The sequence below is a fragment of the Triturus cristatus genome, chromosome 6, assembly GCF_964204655.1.
Source record: "Triturus cristatus chromosome 6, aTriCri1.1, whole genome shotgun sequence".
Lineage (NCBI taxonomy): Eukaryota > Metazoa > Chordata > Amphibia > Caudata > Salamandridae > Triturus > Triturus cristatus.
In genome coordinates, this window is record NC_140589.1 from 1,553,265,495 (window position 1) to 1,553,290,342 (window position 24,848).

Consider the following 24,848-nt stretch of genomic DNA (forward strand, 5'->3'; position numbering starts at 1 on the left):
GTGTTTCTTCAAGCTTTTTTGATCTTTCGCAACCATTTTAAATCTAAAATATTTCTTTAAAAACAGCAACAGTTATGAAAAAGAGCCTCCAAGTCTTGAGCAAAGAGCCTCTTTCTTGCATGTTAATTACAATCTTTTGGATGGAGGTAAAACACAGGTCAGAATGAAGTAGCTCACGAAAAACACATCTTGAAACCTGGTGAGATAGCGATTCTTAGAAAAGGTTTCCTCGGTAGACCTTTTAAAATATTTTCATGCATACAGTACCCTAGAAGTGGCTTTAGAAAGATGAGCGTTTCAGAAATAATAATCACTAAACAAAGGCGTTTTTTTTTTTTTTACATAGCAGGCAACCTGTTTTAAGCAATACCATGTTGTAGGTAACGGAGCCGAGTACACGAAGATCGGTGATTTGACAAGGATCACAAAATATTAATACGTGGAAAGACCACAATTAGAACACTGAAGTTTCCAGATTCTATATAGGACAATTTATTCTTGGGACAAGATCTTCTTAGAGTTTCTCTTTGTTCAAATGGGTGTTATTTCTGATATTTATATGCTTCTCTCATCTTCATTGCTTGATTTTGCGTGCAAGAAAGTGTCACTCATAGTCGTTGAAATGTCACTCATAATTAGACTGCAATTATTAAAATGTCTTACATAGCAATCTGAAACCTAGGCAGCTATGAGTACTCTGTCCTGAGAGCTCCGGATTACATCCGGAAGGGGGGCCCACCATGTGCATTGCAGGGGGGCCGCATCAATTTTCGCTACGCCACTGGTCATTAGCACCCATTAGCATCCGAAGGGAGTTAAACGAAAATCATTAACAAAAATGGCAGCTTGGTCTTATACAAATAGCTTGAAGTGAAATAATACTGAAACGTAAACATTGAAATGCACTTTAAAAAAAATAAGAAACAGCATTAGCCACTCTCCCTTAGAATGTAACATCATCACCTTAAACATCTTGTTGAAGAAAATATTGATCTTGAAATTACATTTGACTGACGTCGAATTGTACCCATAAGTCTGATCTCGGTGGGCAAAAAGGTATTTAAAATGAAAAAATTCACATCCTGATTCAGAGAATCGGTCTAGTAGAATGTTGAAACAGCAAAGTCTACATATGATAACGAAAAAGTCCTCCATTCCTGTGATTTCTCTAACCTTCTATTTTTGGGTTTAAGGAGGGCTAAAAGAGTGCTGTTGCAGAGGGGTAGCCATGAAAAATGTAACGAAAACATATAAATGTTTGTAACAATTTCCAAACAGGAAGCCAGTAGTTTGTGGTGCCAAAACAAACAAAAGGATGACGGCATCCACCCTGGCCCTGGACCATACCTCAGTCAAGAAAGAATCTCCTTGTCAACACACCATTCAAACCTATACTTCTTTCATACCAAGGGGATGAGGATGGACAGCACCAGCATAAAAAGTCAATAAGAAGAAATAAGTCAGACAAATTTATTGGATATAATAAAAGCAATATACACAATCAATATAGTTATTGGTGCAACAAAGAAACAAATTCTTTGTATCAATATATGAATGTTAAAAAACATGTGATGTACTCAAAATTAAAAACACGACCTATACATAAATGAAAAACACAACATTAAAATTGGGAGCAGCATGAGAGGAACATATTTTACTTATAATCCTGTTCACATAAGGAAAACACCAAATCAAAAAATTGCATAAATTGTCACCAGAGTTAATGTCCTTTTCAATGATATGTCACACAGATCTGTGTTACTGGATTTTGAGTGGTTTCCTTTATAAAAGCATCGACGCGTTTCGGTGGGCCAAGATTCACAGCCAGCACCTTCTTCAGGAAAAATATAGTACAGTCCCAACAGTTAAAATCCTATAGAGATACAAAAAAGACATTATGTAGTCCCAATTGTAGCAGCTCTATAGGGAACATAGAAAAAAACAAGTTTTGTTAACAAATTGTGTCACCAACAGTAATTATCAGTGTTATTTCTTCTTAACAAATTGCCAGCTGTCCAAAAGCATCCTCCATGCTTAATCCATTCTCACCCTAACCACACCACGATCAGACTATATTTGTATCATACCACACAGTGGAGTATTAGTGAAATATCACTAGCACATATAATGATGAACATTGAATAATCTCATATAGTGAAGGGACCAGTACATAGATTCCATCAAAAGTAGTGATGATCAAAATCCCTGGTTGGGGGTCGTATTACTAAAATATCTACGTACCCATAATCATACATCTATGTTCTAGTCTAAAGCATGTCCCAAACATGATATGAAAAGGGGACTTACATGAATACTTTCATGAATCCTTTAGTAAGCAATGTCCATACGGATCCTGCCAACGCTTCTGAACTTTAGATTGTTTTTGTATTCTTAGACAATTCTATTTGAAGAAATAGAAATACCATGACAGTCTGCTAGAATTAGGCCAGACAGTAAAATAATCACAAAACTAGATATTGCTAATGTATACCTGATATTTTGTTACATCCGGGTCTAAATGGACTCACAGACATGCCATAGCATCTATAAATTCTGAGTACAGGCTTACATGAGACCTACAGAAAAAAACAGATATATCTTTTTAATTTATATTTTCAGTAGCCCCAAATTACCAAAGTTATTTTTACTTTTATCAGCATTCAAATCTTTATGAAAAGAGTATGGGAATATTCATTTGATGATGGGCAGAAATTCTGATTAACAACGTTCAAGGAGCTTAATTAGAGCAGGCCTATCGCTCTGAAACATGAACGAAGAAAATCCCGCCCGACCAAACGGGTGGAAAGAAGGAGCCAAAACATTATGAATATCAAGCCCCAACGAAAACTAGGCAGTGCCAAATATACCTAATATACATCATAAGGCTATCTCAATAGGTCTATATATCTAGCCATAATAGCATCTTATACGACCATCAGAACTTACACGTAAACATCAGGCAATGTAAGAACATCACCAAAGTTTTCAACGCTGAATAACCTGGTGCATCTGTGATACTTAATGACAGTGAACAGGCACGACCGGATAACATGGCAGCCTAAAACTGAGCTGAAACTGGCTGAGGCAGAGAAAGACGGTCCAAAACAAAATAGCGATAATACGATATATATTATAAGAGATTTAAAGTCGATCTAAGGCTTCACTAGGACCAAACGAAACGGTCCAGTATTCGTTAGATAAAGAGTCAACCCATTGCTCATAATAATAAGGCAATTGCAAAACAGTACAAGTTGGATAATGTACCTTAAATACTGAGTCTGTAGTCAGTAACCGTGCCAGCGTCTGATGTATAAAGAAGGGATAGATTATGTCCGGGGACGGTGCCAAAAGGTCACTAAGGAGAGAGTAATTTGATCAAGCCCCTTATACTAGAATAGAATAAAATAGAAATATCAGCAGCCCATCGCTGACTCTACCGCAATCTTACCTCAGTCTCCACTTGCTCAGAGTGCGTGGCACGGTCTTCCTCGTCGGGTGCAATTGAAAATCGGACAACGCCGGAGTGCATTACCGGGCGTTAAATAGCCGCAAAAAGCGGAAATGAATGTAATACTTCCGGGATATCAATGTCTAATTACAGATCCTAAACATAATGCAGACAAACGAGGGCGCCATCTTGGAATAGAGTCATTAAAACGGAAACCGGTAGCCATCCATATCAATATTCTCAAATCCGACCCGAGAAGGTTTCATAATGTTTGAAACTAATAAGTACCTACAGATCTATTTTGATCTTGATGACATTATCGTGTGAGTACTGTATTTTTAATCCACGGAAAATCCGTTCTGTTACGAAAACCCGAGTAAATACTACGATCACGCGGTCGTTGGTGGAACAATACGGCCCTAAAACATCTTCGAACGCCATCTTGGAAAGGTGTGACCGATATATACACTCAACATGAAGGTTACCAAACACAGAGTGTATAGACAACTATAAATCCTGAGGGCTACTAAGGAGAAAACTTATTATGCTAAACCTCTAAAGGTATAGAAGTAGATGAAATACAACTGCCCGATAATAGAAAACAGCTGGGTGGACCTATATGAGAAATTGAGATAGCCACAATTCAGTACAGGGGTATGAGTAAAGATATCTTGTGCATAGAGCCATAAATGCCTGATCGGACTGATAGACTCGCAAAGATTATGTCAATATGGATGACATAACAGCAGGTTAACTCCCCCAATATATGGAGAATAATAGATGGCAATTCATCACTGTCATTGTCAAACTAGAACAATGTGAATATAGATTACACTACACTAGGGTATAAATGGCATGACATAAAAAAGACCATCCTAGTGTATAGGAAAGTGTGAAGGCAAACTCTAATTCTTATCTTAGTCACATTTTAATAGTACTGTTAGCATGTCTGCAAATTAGAGATACAAACTACAGAACAACAGAATTAATCTGCCAATCTCAGTCAAATACTGACCATACCCACACCACACCACAAAAAGGGTGGAGCAGTCTTTCTGCATCTCTTGCGCCAGTTTAGTGGGTTTACCTCCAATCTGCAAACTAGGTGGAAAGAAAGTTGTCAGGACACCGGGAATAACAATGCCCCCCCACCAAAAAAAAGGGTCTGCCTGACCAGACATGGGTCATTGACCCCCCAACCCAGAATGGTGTAACAGACTATTTGCACCCCTTCCTTGGGGCTGATTAGGGGATCTGGCACCCCAGGGGACAGCAGCACACTAGGCACCAAGAATAAAGGTCCAAAGAGTAGAAGAGGTGAGTTCGGCCCACCCAGAGATCAGGCCCCACCTCCAAAACAGGTGCAACTTTCTGCCCTAAAGCATCCCAATGGCAAGCAAGAGGAAATTGTGATTATTTAGGGCGTAGATTTTGTATTTGGATAGCAGAGTGGGTGTAAATCTCAATTTCCTCTCACTTACCCCATTCGGATGCAGGGTCAGCCAGCAACCAGGAAAATCTACCTTTCCTGTCACTCGCGGAAGGCACCCACACAAGCAGAGTACCAATTTTATCAGACTAAGTTTGGGAATGCTGGTGGTAGGAATTGTGTAGTTATGCACACATTTAGTACTTTACTTCGCAGAAATGTGAGGAAAATGTGTGATTTTTGGCAAAGTTTGAGATTTACCATGCACTGTAGGTAAGAAAAACTTGTGGGATCCACAGAACGTACACAATGGGGCTCATTAGTATGGCGGGCGGACTTTGTCCGCCCGCCATAGGCCCGGGAAATGGGACCGCCCGCTATGCATGCGGCGGTCCCGCATTGGGCATTAGGATGCCCCTGCCATACTGGCGGGCGCATCCTGCATTCCTGACATTGCAGCAGGCAGTGCTTTCAGCAGCACCCTCCGCAATGTCAGAAATGCATGTTGAGCAAGTGCATGCACAACGTGGCAGGCCCCGCGCGGTGCCTGCCATGTTGTGCATGCACATGCAGGGGATTACCATAGGTACCTCCCATGTGCCCCCCACCATCCCAACCTGGGGGCCCACAAAGGGCCCCCAACTTCAAAGTCCGCATGCCTTTCAAAGGCTGCCCCCGCCTGCATCCTGATATGGATGGCGGTGTCTAGTAGACACCGCCACCATATTAAACCCTTTTCTGCCCGGTCGACTCGTCTACCGGGCGATAAAGCGGTGGACGGTCTTCCCGTCCACCGCGGTCCTCCCGCCATACTAATATGGCGGGGGAAATAGGTGGCGGGTGGGGAAGGATGTAGGGCAGATCGCCACCGCCATGCAGGCAGTGGCGATCCGCCCTACATCCTAATGGACCCCAATGTGTCTAGTTGTCCTCTATATGTCTAGTTGTCAGAAATATTTGGATTTCGTAGGTTTCCCTGGGTGTCAGCAAAGTCCTGGCCCTAAATACACAGCTACAGACATTGCAAAAAAAAAGGCAGGTTTTGAGTGGAACAATTTGATCTGTCCATGTTGGATCTTAGGGCCTTTCCTGCAGTGGATGTTTGGCCACCCACACACAAGACTGGGGTACTGTTTTTATCAGGACATGTGTAGGAATGCTGACTAGTATGACACTGTTAGATCCATGAACAATCTGGAACTATCCCTCACACACATCTGTGGAAAATGCGTGGTTTGGGCCAAAGTTTGAGGTTTGCAAGGGCTTCTCGGTATAGAAAAAAACACCATGAGATCAATACAAGTCACACTAATCTGGATTTCCATGGGTGCCTAGTTTTCATAAATGTCTGGTTTGGGTATGTTTCCCCGGGTAGCAGCCATGCCAGTGCTAAAATTCTGCAGTTACCCACATCTCAAAAACGGGCAATTTTTCCCTCAGATTTATGGACGTCTCCATTATGTTGTGTTTTGGAACATTTTGGTGCCAATTCCGATCCTGTAAAACCCGGGTACAAATGGTCGTACGGAGGGTTTTCTCCGTACGACTCGTACCCGGGAATTCCACCGTACAAACCAGCAAGTACGATTCGTACAGAAATACCATTTCCGTACGAATCGTAAGAAACACCGTACGGCTAAAAAATACATACAATTCCGATCCTGGACAGCGTGTACGCGACGTCCGCACGGAGTCAGGCAGTGTTTTACGGACCAGCAAGTATGATTCGTACCCACAGCACTCCGCACGGCTGTATTTTAATGGGAGCCAAAAAGTGCCGGAAAAGCTAAGTACGCCGCGATGCACGAGGAAAAGGGGGCCCGCTACGCGATGTACACGCCATCACCCACATCGTACGTGTCATCATGTACGGTGCGTACCCCAACATTGCATATGTATGGACTGTACCCCCCACCCCCCGTATGTACGGACCGTACCCCAGGCATACCCCCTCCCGTGTATGTACGTACCGTACCCCAGGCATACCCCCACCCACGTATGTACGCACCGTACCCAAGGCGTACCCCAATCCTCGCATATGTACGGTCCGTACATACGCGAGGATTGGGGTACGCCTGGGGTTCGGTCCATACATACAGGGGGTGGGGGGTACAGCCTGTACATACGGGGGGTGGGGGGTACGGTCTGTACATACGGGGGTGGGGGGTACGGTGCGGACGTATGCGGGAGGGGTGGGAGGCTGGGGGGGCCATACGACTCGTACCCCGGGCACAAGTTAACTTGGGGTAGGGCTCGTACAAAGTTCGCTCCGTACGGAGCCTTTTCCATGCGCTTGTGTTTTCGGACGGGCTGTACGGATCGTACTTGCGCGCTCGGACTTCAGTTTTACGATTTGTATGTAAAACTGTCCGGGGACGTCTCGTAGACTTTTCCCGAGGCGATTCGTATGTATTTTTAACGTACGAATCGTACTTCGCCGTTCAGGATCGGAATCGACCCCTTTATGTCACAGTCACAGCCAGTGTGCAAGAATAAAGACAATTTGCAAAGTGCCCTCTGAATTACATGGTATTATGGGTAACCCTAAATTCAGGCGTGTACAAATAACGACTGCTCCTAAACTGAATATCTTGTGTACATTTAAAAAATACATAGGTTTCCTTCATATCCATTTTCAAACATCATATTTTTCCATATGACTTTCTGTACACAATGAAACATGATTATAACCTGCATATAAGTTGTTGGGCTCTAGATCATGAGTGCTTTTAGAATACCTACAAACCCTACATCTCAGCTGGAAGAGAGGCTCTATATGATGTAACAGTATATTGCCTTCCTAAATTAGCCATAGTGAAAGAAAATTCAGATGGAAAAGTTTGTCACCAATGGCTATTTTATCCAATTATTTTCATTATTTATTTAGTTCAATGATTAGTTTCTTTGGAAAACATTGAGGGACCTACACAAACAGCCCCTTGCTGAATTCAGAATTATGTATATTTTTCATAAATGTATAGCATTCCAGGATCACCAATGGGTTTGACAGCTGTTTCCATCACAAACTGCAAGTAGGTTAAAACCACAATACTTTGAAAAAATGGGTTACCTCTAAGGACTACCGCATAGAACAATGCAAAAACTATTCAAAAGGAATGTTTTGAAGAAATGTTTTTTGATACAACTCTGCTTGTTCCTGAAAGTTGGGCAGATAGTGATCCTTGGAGAAGGAACATGAACAATTCCTGTCCTATTTAGGAGATACAGTTATACTTGGACTATACAGCAATAGGTTTACGATGCTTATTAGGTGGATTCACTTCCTAAAATTAGAAATAAACTTTTAGTGAACCCAAGTAAATTAGCATTTGTGAGGAGAGTGGAAAAGTAAAAACACTAAGCTGTAGGATATAATGTGGTAGAAGGGAGGGTCACTTACAATTATCTAGACGCCTGTTTCAGCATAATGGGGCTGCACCGAAGATATCAAGCAGCTCCTAAGGTCAAACTAACAATATATTATAAAAATTAAAAAGCAACGGTGGCCGACACGGATCGAAGGTATGGGGGCAGGAGAGGGGAGGTATCAGGTATTAAAAAAGAAAACAAAAAGTAAAAACGTACCTTCTTCCCGCTTCCTTGCTGTAGCTCTCCTCCGAAGTCCATCACTCGGCCTGAACAGGCAGCACACCCAGGCTTCCAGTCAGTCAATCACAATGTTACCTTAGCAGCGTTCTGATTGGTCTGATGGCCGTGGTTCGGCGCTCAGACGCTGACTGGGGGCCTGGGCATGTTCTCAACGCAGGCTGTAATGTAGCCAGCATGGAGAACATGCAAAGTGCGCCTGAATGTTTGGACGGCCCTAAAGGGGCCAAACAGTCATTGTGCACTTAGGAGGGTGCTACCACTCCTCCTCTGCCCTGCTCTGTGAGCAAAACAGCCCTGCCACGCAAAGCTACCTGAAGTAGGGCAAAATAAAATAATAATAAAGCAAGTTATTATCATTTTATTTTCCCTTTATCTCACTGCCAAAAAGCAGTGAGGCAACACTCCTCCGCCGTAGTGGAGGAGCCGCCACTTCCAAGCAGGCTGTAATACAGATTGCATGGAGAACATGCAAAGTGCGCATGAATGTTTGGACAGACGAGAGGGCCAGGCAAACAGTCATTGCGCTCTTATTAGGGTGCTACCGCTCCTCCTCAGCCCTACTCTGTAAGCAGAGCAGCCCTGCCCCGCCCTGTCACGCAAAGCTGCGGGAAGTAGGGAAAAACAAAATGATAATAAAGCAAGTTATTATCCTTTTATTTTCCCTTTATTACACTGCTAAAAAGCAGTGGGGCGATGCTCGGTGGAGGAACCGCCACGGTTAAAAAGACTCCATAAGTATTTGCACGTTGCTGCCATAGAGTGATTTCAGCCTGTGCTCAGAACTAGGTTGGTTCTAGCAATCAAACACAGACAGATCACCTTTTACTGAAATTATTTGCACAGCGTAAAGCAGAACCAAATAGCACGTGGTAGAATCACTTGAGTGAGGCAATTGAAGACCAAGAAATCAAGTGTAAAAACAAAGGTTTGGTTTCACTTGATACCCTTAAGCAAGAATTCAAGGCATAAAATATGTAACCTCTCGACACAGGGACTTAGTTCACTTCAAATATATCTTCTTCGTTTTTAATGCAGAGTTACAAAGTCGCCACAAACCCGCAATATTTATGGCAACTAATAAATAAGAATGTGAGATTCAAGTTAGAAAAGATTCCTGTTACTTCCTTAGAGGTAGGTTAGGAAAAGCTTGGCAGCAAAAATATAGATACAAAGGTGCAGTTCTATGGCAAAGGACTAGAAATTATTGTGCACATTTTTATAGGCCCTTAATTTATGAGTTCTTTCAACAGGAATACAGAGCTTCTCTGATGCTCTTAAATGTGCTTCAAGTGATGGGAATATTGGAATTATTGCAACAGATGGGGGAAGGTAGGTCTTGTTTTTCATTAAAAGGATTGAGTTTTAGTGATAAATTTGCACTTAGGATAGTGTAAGAAATTGGGTTGTTAACATGGAGAAAGTCGATGTCAATATGATGAATAATGATACATTCATGAATAAAAATTAAATTGAATCTTTATTAACAAAATGTGCCCGTTCTGAACTGCACGTCCGCTATGACTCAGAAATCTAGAGTTAGGCAGCTCTGAGACTCATGGCAGCTATGTGCCACAGGTGGGGTTGCACATAGCTGGCAGACAAATGCATGAACAGTAAATAACAGATCAATCCCACAGATAGGCGCTGCGACAAATCAATGGGCCAGGGACATTGGCCCAAAAGAAGCACGCATGGCCAGAGGGGTACGAGCGCTCCCAAAACGGTGCAGAGACAGAATATCTAGTACAAAATATCGCGTTGCACAAATATCGAGCCATCAATATCGTGGGTCAGAAATATCGACACCAAGAATATCGTGGTCTAGAATATCGATTTTTAGGTAAGTAATATCGACTTTAAAAATAACAAAGTGTTTAATATCGTTTGCAAAAATATAGTTGTTAAAAATATCATTTTTTATTATTGTCATGTATGTTAGTATATATTTTACATGTATGTGATGTATGTTTTTTGTATCAATCAATCAATCAATCAATCAATCAATCAATCAATCAATTTATATTGCGCGACGCTCACCCGCTAGGGTCTCAAGGCGCTGGGGGGGGGGGTCTGTTACTGCTCGAAAAGCCAGGTCTTGGGTTGCTTCCTGAAGGAGAGATGGTCCTGGGTCAGCCGTAGGTGGATGGGGAGGGAGTTCCATGTCTTGGCTGCCAGGTAGGAGAAGGATCTTCCTCCGGCGGTGGCTCTGCGAATGCGTGGTACGGTGGCGAGGGCGAGGCAAGTCGATCGCAGCTGGCGGGTGGGCGTGTAGAAAGTGAGGCGGTTGTTGAGGTACTTGGGGCCCAGGTCGTGGAGGGCCTTGTGTGCGTGGGTGAGGAGTCTGAACGTGATCCTCTTGCTGACGGGGAGCCAGTGCAGGTCTCTCAGGTGGGCGGAGATGTGGTTGTGGCGGGGAATGTCCAGGACGAGTCTTGCGGAGGCGTTCTGTATGCGCTGGAGTCTTTTCTGTAGTTTGGCTGTGGTTCCCGCGTAGAGGGTGTTCCCGTAGTCCAGACGGCTGGTGACGAGTGCCTGGGTGACCGTCTTCCTGGTTTCGGTGGGGATGTTGAAACAGGATGATGAGACGGCGTTGACTTGTTTGGTCATCGAGAGGGAGGAGTCCAGGATGAAGCCCAGGTTTCGTGCGTGGTCCGTTGGCTTGGGGGTGGTGCCCAGGGCAGGGGGCCACCAGGTGTCGTCCCAGGCGGAGAGGGATGATCCCAGGATGAGGACTTCCGTCTTGTCTGAGTTCAGTTTCAGGCGGCTGTTCTTCATCCACTCGGCGACGTCTTTCATTCCTTCGTGTAGGCTGGCTCTGGCGGTGGCGGGGTCGTTGGTGAGGGAGAGGATCAGCTGGGTGTCGTCTGCGTAGGAAATGATGTTGAGGCTGTGTTGGCGTGCCATGGCCGCGAGGGGGCTCATGTAGACGTTGAAGAGGGTGGGGCTGAACGAGGATCCTTGAGGTACGCCGCAGGTGACTTCGGTGGCCGCGGATCGGAACGGGGGGATAAGATTTGTTTGTATTTTTAATATATGTGTTACATTTTTAGTAGTTATTATTTTTTTTTATTTGAACTTTGCACTTTTAGTTCCGTAGCGGGTTGTGGGTTTATAGGGGAATAGGGTGGGAAGTAATTTAATTATATTAAACCTATTAAATATTTTTTATTTGAATTTTGTATTTTTAGCTCTGTAGCGGGTTGCGGGTTTATAGGGGAATAGGGTGGGAAGTGATTTCATTGTATAAAATGTATTGATTAATTTTTATTTACTAATAATTGTTTAATTGATACGTTATATTGTAAAATGTATTGATTAATTTTTATTTACTAATACTTGTTTAATTGATACGTCATATTGTTAAATGTGTAATTTATTAATGTGTTAATAATTAATTAATAATTGGTTATTAATTGATTTTAATTAATTAATTGGCAATTAATTATGGTAATTTTGTAATTAAGTCTAGGTGTGTGTTGTGGTGTTTGTAGGAGTAAAGGGTGGAAAGGATTTTGTTTTTAATTTAGGATTTAATAATTGGTTGTTAACTAATTTTAATAAATAAATTGGTAATTAATTATGGTAATTGTGTAATTAATTTTAGGTGTGTTTTGTGGTGTTTATAGGTGTAAAGCATGGGAAGCAATTTATTTTTAATTTTTGAATTAATAATTGGTTGTTAATTAATTTTAATGAATTCATTGGTAAGTAAGTATGGTAATTGTGCAATTAATTTTAGGTGTGGGTTGTGTTCTTCATAAGATTAAAGGGTGGGAATTAATTTGTATTTAATTAATAATATTTAGTTGTTAATTAATGTTAGTTATTTGATATTTATTTTGGGTAATTGTTTACTTTCGGGTGTGTTGTTTTAACTTTTGAAGGGGTAAAGGGTGGGTATTAAATGAATTTTAATTATTTAATTATTAGTTGTTAATAGTAATAGTTTTTCTTTCAAATAAAATATTTAATCGTGTTTTATTATTTTATAGTTTAATTTAGATGTGTGTTGTGGATATTATAGCGTTAAAGCATGTGCACTCAATTAATGCTTTTTTTTGTTAAAACAATTGTTTTAAATACATTCAAGTTTTAAATACTTTTTTGTTTGTTAATATTTGCTACTTTTAAATATTTATTGTTTATAAATGTACTTCTTAATTTATTTTAAATATTATTTCTAGGTTTTTGTTATATGAAATTAATATTAGAATATGTGTTCTTTTCCTATGTTGCATATATATTTAATTTTGTATTTTTAAAATATTTATTTATTTTTATGATTTTAAAAATGTTGTAATATATATATATATTTTTTAATTGTTTAAGTGTTGTTAGTAACTTTTGTTTCTCTGCTATCCAGCACTTTCCCTTCTGTTGCACTCACTGCAGTGGGGAATGGTAATGTTTACCCCTCCGCTATCCAACACTTTCCCTACTGTTGCACTCATTGGAGTGGGAATAGTAATTTTTACCTCTTCGCTATCCAACATTTTCCCTACTGTTGCATCCAATGGCTTTGGTATAGTAGATCATATTACTCTGCTATCCAACACTTACCCTACTTTTGCACTCACTGCAGTGGGAATAGTAATTTTCACCCCTCCACTATCCAACACTTCCCATACTGTTGCACTTTTTAGAGTGGGAATAGTAATTTTTGCCCCTCCGCTATCCAACATTTTCCCAACTGTTGCACTCACAGGAGTTTGGAATAGTAAATTTAATTCCTCTGCTATCCAACACTAACCCTACTTTTGCACTCATTGGAGTGGGAATAGTAATTGTTACCCTTCCGCTATCCAACACTTTCCCTACTGTTGCACTTTTTGGAGTGGGAATAGTAATATTTAACCCTCTGCTATCCAGCACTTTCCCTACTGTTCCTCTCACTGGAGTGGGAATAGTAATTTTTACTCCTCTGCTTTCCAACACTTTCCCTACTGTTGCACTCACTGGAGTGGGAATAGCAATATTTGCCCCTCTGCTATCCAACACTTTCTCTACTGTTGCACTCACCAGAGTGGGAATAGTAATTTTTACCACTTCGCTAGCCAACACTTTTCCTACTGTTGCACTCTGTGGAGTGGGAATAGTAATTTTTCCCCCTCCGCTATCCAACACTTTCTTATTGTTGCTATCACTGGAGTGAAAATAGTAATTTTTACCCCTCCTCTATCCAACACTTTCCCTACTGTTGCACTCACTGGACTTGGAATAGTAAATTTAATTAATCCGCTATCCAACACTTTCCCTACTGTTGCACTTATTGTATTGGGAAATGTAAGTTTAATAAAAAAATAAAAATAGTTTAATGATTTAATTTATTTTTAAAAAAAATCTAATTATTGATATATATATATATATATATATATATATATATATATATATATATATATATATATATATATATATATATATATATATATAATAACTAAAGGTAATATTGAATACATTATTTTAAGTAAATATATGTATATGCATAAATTATTATGTTTGTGTGTTTGTATTCTTTTAAATTAAATGTATTTGATATATTCAGTTAAAATGTATATTACATTTAGTTTATTTTGTTAAAAATAAAATTAATATTTAATATATTTACTATATATTATTTTACCTTATATATATTTTAAAACCAATCATTTTTTACATTTATATTTTTGACCTCAATATTTTTGATTCAATATTTTTGCAGTGGATTTTTTTTTCTCGATATTTAGAACATCGATGTATGTGACATCGATATTCTATCAGTGAACCTCCCAAAACACCATAAATAGATGTCACACAAAGTAAAGAACATTTAACCAATCAGGACATGGCACATACATTACACATAATGATCACACGCTCCCCATGCTGGACATCTGGACACATTACCCACTGGCCACATTGTGTCCACGTCAGGTCGAGTCCCACCTAGCTTTCCCTCCAGATACATTAATTTATGTCACCTCAGGCAGTGGTTCCCATTCCTTAATAAAAAAGGATCGACAAACTGTTCATGAAATTCAATGAATTGTATGAAAATCCATTTCAGATCGATTGTAAGTTGAGGCAGTGTTCAGACCCTAGGCCTATAACTGATCTTCCTGGGCTCACTGTGCCACTGGAATCAAGCTATCCTGGCTGAAGAGAGGTGAAACCCCGAAACCAGTCCTAGGATGCTTGTTTCCGGTCCAGTGAGGACTTGGCTTGGCAGTTCGGGCTGGACTGTTCCCATGAGGCACAGGGTCAAGACTGATTTGCATATGGCCAGGTCTAAACTGGGGTGGCATGGTGAGCAAAAGAATGATGGATTTAACCCAGTTCTCTTGACTGGGGGTGTCAATGTTTTGATTTGTTCTGCATTCCGTCCATTAATTGTGTGTCTATAACTGATCTTCCGGCACACTGTTTAATTAAACAAACTGTTCCTGTTTTCCCAAACGCCTGTAGTCTCTTGTGTCTTTTTCAGGTGAGGTCACAAGCAAACCCCAAATTAATCTGTGCTCAATCCTCTGGCAGCTTGGCATAGACTAGTCAGGCTTAACTTAGAGGCAACGTGTAAAGTATTTATGCAGTACTTCAAACAGGAATAAAGTGAAAACACACAAAAGAAAAATACCACACCAATTCAGAAAAATAAAGTAGAATGCAATAAATAATTTGACACAAAAATGCCAAAAATCCAATTAGAAGAATTGGAGATATGCAACTTTAAAGATTTAAGTGAAAACAGCACCAAAAAACACAAAGCGCCACTCACGGCTATCTGGTCATGGGAGACCGGGTTGGAAGTCACTAGTTATGCCGACCGTGATGGAGGGATGGTCGAATACAGGGACCATGTTAATCTAGCTTAATGAGTTCCCTTCAAAGTCCAGGGCAACAAGTTCCGTTCACGGTGGAAGGGCTTGAGAGGTGCAAGGAGAGCGTCACAAATGGCTGTCAATGCAGCACAACGAGTAGGCTGGGCATCATGGACAGTCGTCTCTGTAGCATGAAGATCCTGTCAGCTTGTGGACAGTCCTTGCTGGAGCTTTGCATTGGTGGTCACCATGAACTTTTGATGCTGTGACTTGAACGGCTGACCTCGAACTGCCAGGCGTCATTGATGGTCACTGTCACTCAAAGAGTCAAGTGAGTCGAAACTTCCCATTGGCGGGCACCATAAGCAGCAAGATCTTGGTGTGAACAGGCCAGTTCATGTTTGCAAAACCTTCAGGGGATCTCAGCTGAGGACACTCCAAGGCACCAGGTCCTGAGGGACACCACTTGCTGGTCAGGAACTCACTTCAGCAGAGGCTAGCAGGTCTCAGGCAGGTCCAGGTGCAGGTCCAGGCGGCAGGCCAGCTGGGCAGTTGCAGGGACATTTCCCTGTAGCTCAGAACAAGCGCTTAGTTGACTGACACCTGGAATCACTTGATGACTGGTACAGGTCCAATCTTCCCTCACAAAAAGCATTGTAGCCGGGTAGCAGAGTAGCAGGACCGCAGAGTAGCAGTCCTTCTAGCAGCAAAGCAGCACAGCAGGTTTTCTTCTGTAATATCCACAGGTCCAGGAGTGTACTGAAGAGTTGGTGTCCGAGGTCCAATATTTATACTGCATACCATTTTTGAACTAGAAGAAACTTCTAGAGAATTCCCTTTGAAGTGCTCAGGTTTCCTGCCTCTCCTGCTCTGCCTCTAGACTAACTACAGGGGGTATGCAATTGTTTGTGTGAAGGCAGGATACAGGCTGCTCAGGCGTAAGTGGGGCTGCGCCTAACTCTGGCCTCCCCATCCTGCCAGTGATGGCCCACCCAAGCACACCTAAGCTTTTTTGTTGTATGTGACTATCTAGGAGGAATACACAAAGACCAACTGCCAACTACACCCAGTCCTGTGACACAGAGACAGGCTGCAGGCACTAAATGGCTAAGGCAGGATAATGCCAACTTTCTACAAGTGTCATTTTCAAAATTGTAATAAAAAATCCAAGTTCACCTCAAAAGAGGATTCCCCACTACAATTCCAAAGACACCAACCATGAACTGTTTACCTGCTCCCATGTGGAGTTTCAGCCTATTAAGGGGCCGATTCCGATCCTGGAAAAACCGGGTACTAATCGTCGGACGGAGGGTTTTCTCCGTCCGACTCGTACCCGGGAAAACCACCTTACAAACCCACAAGTACGATTCATACTGAAACACCATTTCCGTACGAATCGTAAAAAACACCGACCGGCTAAAATATACCCACAATTCCGATCTGGGACACAGCGTACGCGACTTTCGCACGGAGTCAGGCAGCGTTTTACGGACCAGCAAGTACGATTCGTACCCACAGCACTTCGCACGGCAATATTTTTACGGGACCCAAAAAGTGCCGGAAAAGCTAAGTACGCCACGATGCACGCGTACCCCCATCCCTACACGTCCGCACCGTACCCCCACCCCCTTATGTATGGTGCGTACCCCCACCCCCCGTATGTATGGTGCGTACCCCCACCCCCCCGTATGTACGGTGCATACCCCCACCCCCATATGTACGGAGCGTATCCCCACCCCCCGTATGTACGGTGCATTCCCCCACCCCCCGTATGTATGGTACGTACCCCCACCCCCCGTATGTACAGAGCGTACCCCCACCCCCCGTATGTACAGTGCATACCCCCACCCCCCATATGTATGGAGCGTACCCCCACCCCCGTATGTACGGTGCGTACCCCCACCCCCGTATGTACGGTGCTTACCCCCACCCCCGGTATGTATGGAGCATACCCCCACCCCCCGTATGTATGGTGCGTACCCCCACCCCCCCATATGTACGGTGCGTACCCCCAGCGCTATGCGCTGGGGGTACGCACTGTACATACGGGGGGTGGGGGTACGCACCGTACCTATGTGGTGGGGTGGGGGTACGCTCCGTACCTACGGGGTGGGGTGGGGCTACATACCGTACCTACGGGGGTGGGGGTATGCTCCGTACCTACGGGGTGGGGTGGGGGTACGCTCCGTACCTACAGGGGTGGGGGTACGCTCCGTACCTACGGGGTGGGGTGGGGGTACGCTCTGTACCTATGGGGGTGGGGGTACGCTCCGTACCTACGGGGTGGGGTGGGGGTACGCTCCGTACCTACATGGGGTGGGGGTACGCTCCGTGCCTACGGGGCTGGGGGGGTGTTCGGCGCGTATGCGGGCACATGTTTGGACGTCTCCAGGGTTGCCATGGGAGTTCGCTCCGTACGGTGTTTTATCCATACGGTTGTGCATTCGGACGGACGGGACGGATCGTACTTGCGCGCTCGGACTTCAGTTTCCCGATTCGTATGTAAAACTGTCCGGGGACGTGTCGGACACTTTTTCCGACCCGAGGACGTGTCGGGGAATTTTCCCAATGCGATTCGTATGGATTTTTTAACATACAAATCGTACTTGCCAGTTTGTACGGGACTTGTACGATTCGTACGTAAAAAAATCCGGATACGATTCCTACCGGGAATATTTTTAACGGATCGGAATCGGCACCTAAATGTAAAAAGGTAACACCAATATTATCCTATGGGAACAATAGGCTTTGCAGTAGTGAAAAATACATTTCAGATTTTTTCAGTCCTATTTTTCACATACATTGCCGCCTGCCCTGTGGGCTGTTTAACGCCTACCCTAGGGGTGACATATATATGTATTTAATATTTTTTTTGCCTGGTTAAAATGTTGCAGGCTCACTAGTAGCATTTAATTTGCAGGTCCAGGGTACATATTGTACCACTTCACTAGGGACCTATATGTAAATTAATCATACCAATTGGGTTCAACCCAATATTACCACATTTAAAGGATTTGAGCATACACACTTTAGGACTGGTTAGTAATGGCATAGTGCAAAGAGTCCTAAGGCCAACGACAAAAGAGGCCAGAAAACTATAGAGGAGTAAGGCAAGATGTTTAGGGAAGACCACCCTAAAGCTGACAGGTCCAACAGAAAGGTTTACTATTTTTTTAATTTTAGTTTCCATAAACAGATTTCCTCCCCAAGGGGTGGTTTATGGTTACCAATTTCTGTAGTGAGTCATAGAATGCCTCATACAGGCATTAACATTTTCTGTCATCACCGAGTCAAGTATCGTGCACTCAACTCTACTAGGTGACCCGTTAGTTTGATTAAAATCGAAGGTGCCATACGCAAACATATACATAGCATTTACATTTTAGTGGATTATTTTTGATTCTCAACCTGTTTTACTTGAGAAATATCACAACCTGAATAAATATCATTCCAAGAAACCCAAATAGGTTTTTTTTCAATACATTTTTATTTGCATTTATAGAAAATTGACATTACATCCGGGTGCGTAGGCATTCCTTGCTTCCAAGTACCACATATTGACAACTTACTGCCTCACCAATCCGGCTTAACAAAATGCATAAAAAGAAGTTTCATTGCAAACAAACTCCCTCACGGCCCTCCCCATCCCTTCCTCCCCTCGTCAGTCCATGTCAGGTAATCTGGTTACCGCACTGTATTCAGTTATATCCATCTGCTATAATCATAAACATGGCCTAGACAGTGTTCCACTATTACTCCCTTAGTGGGGACTCACCCCCTCCTGAAGCCCCCTGAGGTGTAGGTTTTCAATCATTCTGTAAGTCCGCCAGCATAGCGGCCCATGCTAGTAAGTCTTCCTCTACCTTATCATCCTTCCACACAAATTTCATGCGTACCGACTCCACTGTCGCCCACTCACACACATCCCTGATCGAGTCCGTGAGATGCGGAATCTGAGGAGACATCCATGCTATAACTATCCGCCTCCTAGCCAGAACCAGCCCCAGGTTGACGAATCATCTGCTTAGTTTTTTGTGCTTAGCCGTAGGTAACACTCCCAATAGTACTTGCCGAATTTCTCTGGGAATTGTCCAGCCTGTAGCCTCTCATAAGCGAGCAAGTACTTCCTCCCAGTAGGATAGCAGTAGTGTGCAGGATGATACAAAATGTAGGAAATCCGCCCCGTGGCATCTGGGACACTCCTCCCTCTGGGTAGGATAGATTATGTGTTGCGTGAGCTGAGTGAGGTACACCTGGTGTATTTGATTGTATTGGAGGAGCTTAAACAATGGATTTGCACTCACCCTCTGCAACCCCCGTGCACCTTTCTCCATTCACCCTCCGTCAGGGGCTCCATCACGAGTGTGTCCCATTTTGGCTGAATGCCCAGAGTCTACCTAGTAAATCGTCCCTCAGCGCTCTGTAAAGATGAGAAATCAAGCGTCTACACTGCGCCACATAGAAAATGACTTTCAAGATATTAGTTGTAGGAGGTTCCTCTGGGAACCCCAGCCAGAGCTCCCGGACAACGCTGGAAATGTTTCTGTACTGCAGAAATTGGCCCGGCCCTAGAATAAACGTATCCTGTGCCTTTACTCGCGTCACAAATTTCCCATCAATGTAAAGGTCCCCAAACATCTGGCAGCCTTCCTCCCACCAACAATGCACCAACATGGAGTCTGCAATACTGGCAAAAGGGGCCCGCCGCACTACCCTCCTCACCACATTTTCACATACTGTAGCTACATGGCGCACAATGTACTGGCATTCCCTTGGGACTCCACCTTCCAGCATCAGCAGCTCCGTCAGTGAACTGGGACCAAAAGTTCCCGCCATGAATCGTTTCTCCCAATTGTCCTCACTATCCAGCCAGTGAACCGCATGCTGCAATTGAGAAGTCATGTAGTAAAATTCCAATAGCGGGACCTCTAGCCTGCCTCCTTCCCATGTCCTCTGTAGTGTTCTTAAGCGTACCTTTCTAAGTTTCTTCCCCCATAGGAGTTCTACCAACAGACTCTCCAGTGACTGGAAATAATGCAGCGGAATGATATAGAGTGAGTATTGCATTGCATATAGGCAGCGGGATAGGACAATCATCTTAATGATTGTGATGCGCTCCATGAGCGACACCGGTAATTCTGTCCAGAAGTGCATTGAGCCCTGCAGCCCCGTTACAATCCAACCCACGTTCTGTTCAAGATAGCCAGAGACCTTGTTGGCTAGATGAATATCCAAATACCGCGCTGCCTCTCCCACCCACAGCAATTCAATATGCAGGTGCTCCGCCTCAGGGACCATGGCCAATCTGCCCACAGGGACAACCCTGGACTTCCCGGGATTGATGCAAAGTCCCAAAATGTCCCCAAAGCCCCGCAGCTCCATGAGAAGCAAAGGTATTGAGCCCTTTGGATGAGTCAATCAATCAATCAAATTTTATTGTATGTGATTACTTAAAATCATTACAAATTTCGCAATATAAAATATATATATCTTTACATTCACCAATGATAAAAACATCCAACAATATCACCACCCTATAGCAAGCATGTATGGTTTTTAAAACTAAACGCCATATTTAATACCCCTGAGTTATTATCTAAAGTGCAAATACAAAGCCACTGTTTCAAGCAAATACCTTTTATTCGAGGATGGTAAATTAACTGACACTGTTAAAGTAGTAGGTACCTGGAGACTAAGTGCAAAATAATTTTTAATTTAAAAAGACAGTCTTCAGTAAAGCCCTTTGGGTGAGTCATATATTAGGGTGGGTTGTATGACATTACAACACATGCTTTTACCCCCCAAGCTGCTATAACGCAAATTTTCACCCCCGACTTGCTGTCTGGGTGCACTGGATGTTGGAATAGAATAGTTTACTATTCCAACTCCAGTGTGTGCAACAGTGGGGAAGGTGTTGGAGTGAAATCAAACACCTTACACCTCTGGCAACAAGCCATTTGCATTGTAACAGAATGCGGGGTAAAAGCATGCGTTGTAACGCATCTGTTTTAACGGCTGTTTCATCCACGTATAGAGAAACTATATGATTGGTCTCCCCTAGCATGATACCCCAGGGGGCCATCACATTCCTCAAGCAAACCGCCAGGGGCTCCATCACCATCGCAAATAGTAGGGGGGAAAGAGGGCATCCCTGACGGATGCCCCAACCAAGTGTGAGCCTGCCAGACACCGTGCTACCCATGCGTACTCTAGCACTAGGGGCTGCATAGATCAACTGCACCCACTTGAGATATTGCTCACTTACCCCAAATTGTTGAAGGACCAGCCACACATAGGGCCACTCTACCGATTCGAAGGCTTGTTCGATATCCAAAAGTGCTATAGCACAGTCCGTTTCCGACAGACCCGGGGCATCCCATACATGCACCTACCGTTTCAAATTCAAAGCCTTACTTCTTGACGGTATAAATCCTGCCTGATCTACATGGACCAGCCGAGATATCCCCAAGAGGATAAGGTCCACCAGGATCCCACTAAGTATTTTTACATCGATATTCACCAGCGAGATTGGCTTGTAGGATTTGGGTAGGTCAGGGTCTTTGACACTTTTATGTATCATGGCCACCAGCGCTTCCCTCATGGTGGGCGGCAGAACTCCCCTCCTCAGCACTTCGTTGTAGACTTCCAGGAGTCTATCTACCAGTACTGGGGCAAATGACCGCATCCAGGTAAATGTTCACTGTCTCCTGGCTTGGGGCAGGCCGATCTTTATATACCACCAGTAAGTAGGCTGCCAAAGTTTCCACAATCACTTGTTGGGCATAGACTAATGTCCCCTCTGCATCACAAATCTGCATTATTGGTGCCCCAGATGTTTCCTGCTGCCCTAACCACACCAACAAGGCCCCCGTTCTACTCCTTCTCTATATAGGCCTTGCACACATGTTTTTCTAGCCTACGGAGATCTGTCAACAGCGCCTCTCTGGCCCCATCCCACTCCCCCAATTTCTATGGGGCAGTGGCGATCTCAGCCTCCAGTTTGCCCTGGACTTTCTCATGTACTGCTACATTTCACTCCAGTTGTCGCTGCGTCCCGTGGGATGTTTTTATGCAAATGCTCCTCATAACCACCTTCTGAGCTTTCTACTATGTTGCGCAACAGGAGGCCGACTCCCAGTTCTCTTCAAAATAATGTTTCAGTTCATCAGAAAACACGGCTATAAATGGGGGGTCTATCAAAGTATCAGTATTAGGTCACCACAGGGGGATTTCAGATCTGACCTTTCTCCCATTCAGCTCCATCAGGACCGGGGAGTGATCTGATAAGTATCTAGGTAGATAGGCTATTCCGCCCACATTCCACTCAAGGTCCGTGAAGAGAAACCAATAATCCAGTCTACTGGAAGCCCCTGTAGCAGGGGTATGACAAGAGAATTGCCTAGTGGCAGGATTGTGCATGCGCCATACATCTTGAAGACCCATGCCTTTCAGCATATCTTGTAACATGGTGGACATTTTGGGTTTAGTGTGGGGACACGGAGGTTCACGGTTGAGGGAGCCATCCAGGACACCATTAACATCCCCAGGCTGTATCATCGGTGCCCCAGGAATGGTGAAGCCGCTTCCATAAGAGTGGGCACGCTGTCCTTTTTAGGGGCATACACATTATTCATACACACTTCCATTCCACCCAGTCTCCCATGCAGGATGACGTACCACCCCTCTACGTCCACCACATGATGTAAGTGCTGAAAAAGCACCCCCAGTACCACCCAAGCGAACCTGGAGTAAGACGTTGCAAATAGTTACCCCCTCCAGCACTTCCGTAGGCACCGAATAGTGTCCCCCCAAATATGTGTTTTCTGCAAGCAGGCCAGCGCCACCTTGTACCTCTACAAGTATGAAAATACACGCCTGCGGTTTTCAAAGGCCGCAATGCCATGGACATTCCATGTGATTAACTTAAAGCTAGTGGTCGCCATCAAGTGCATATATCATCAGTCGTACCATAATACACCCCACCTGCCATAGACCGTGTAAGTAACCATAACCCTGCCACCATCACTGCAGATCTAGCCGACTGGCACTTGTGTAGAATTACCCCATGAAACTGCTCCCAAACATTACCAACTCCCCCCTCCCGTGGGGTATATCACATTTCCCTCCCCCTCCAAATGTAATAAGGTGAAGGCATGTAGATGTCTCCCCATTTCCCTCAGGTGAAACCCCATAACTCAGAACCCTTTAGAAAACAAATCCCACCCCTAGTAGATCTAAGCCCCTCCCGCCCTCCCAACAATAGAGGGTGGCCTGCCTGTGAGGTGCAAGGACGGGAAACAACGTTTACAGCGCTGTTCCCACAACGGGGTTCCATTACAACGCGGTTGTTACAACAACCGCGTTGTTACCACGCATAAAATTACATCGCAAGTTGTTTCAACGACTTGCTGTAGGGAGCGCACTGGTATTGGATTCAAAATCCAACACCTTCCCTGCTGTTGTGCAAACTGGAGTAGAAATAGTAAATAATACTATTCCTAGGTCCAGCATGCCCCCTACAGCAAGTCGTTGTAATGCGTTCTAACCATGCAGTCGTTGTGACGACCACGTTGTAATGGCATGCAATGTATTCACATGTGTTGTAAACAGCCATCTTCGCAAGGAAAGACCTCCAGCTCCCCATCTGGGTACCTGCCTTTGGGCCCCCATTAACAACCTCCAGTTCCTCTGAAGCGCCCCTGCATTCATTCAGTGATTAGTTCTTGCCAAGTGTCTGGAATGTACAGTTACCGTTCATTATAGTGGTTTCTGCCTTGTTTCTCAGTCACATGTCCGTTCTAATTATCTGTGTCCTCGCTGGGATTACTATTCGTGAGTCGGTTAGGCGACGAAGTTCGTGAGTCCACCACAACGTCCAATGTGTTAAATTCGGAAGGGGCATACAAACTCTTTGAAATAGGGAAGTGAATCCCTATTCGATGTTGCCCATGAGGGGTCTGAATTACCTAGGATATGACAAAGTGCATTGTCTTTTATCCTCTTTTTCTCCTGTATGATTATATGCTAAAATGTTATTAATCATTTTCGTCTTTTATAAAAATGAAGTGTATATTTTATACTGATCATATGAAAATATCTTTTGATGCAAATAAATAGCTTGCTCTGATATAATTGGCGTTTTGTGTGTAAGTGTTCCATCAGTGAGAGTGATTTGTGTAAACCCGAAATTGGGATTCTGATTGAATAGAGTGATTGAACCATTTGATGAGTGTCTTATCCAAAAGGAAAAAAATCTTTTTACTTTACGGTAATTTGTGATTCCTTAAGGCCAAATTGCACTTTTTCTGTGCTTCTTACATTGCATTTAAGGAATCGCAATTTGCGATTCCTTAAATGCAATCACAAAATAGGGAATCGCTAATTTTGCGATTCCTTATCTTGCGAGGCAGTTTTTCATTGATACATGCCACTAAGCCCAATTGCGATCGCAAACACCGAAATTCTGCGAATTTCGGCATTTGCGATCGCAATTTGGAATGATACATATGGCTCTATATGCTCTGCCAAGCTACCAAGGGGGTAAGCAGGGGTTATCTTAAGCGTGTAA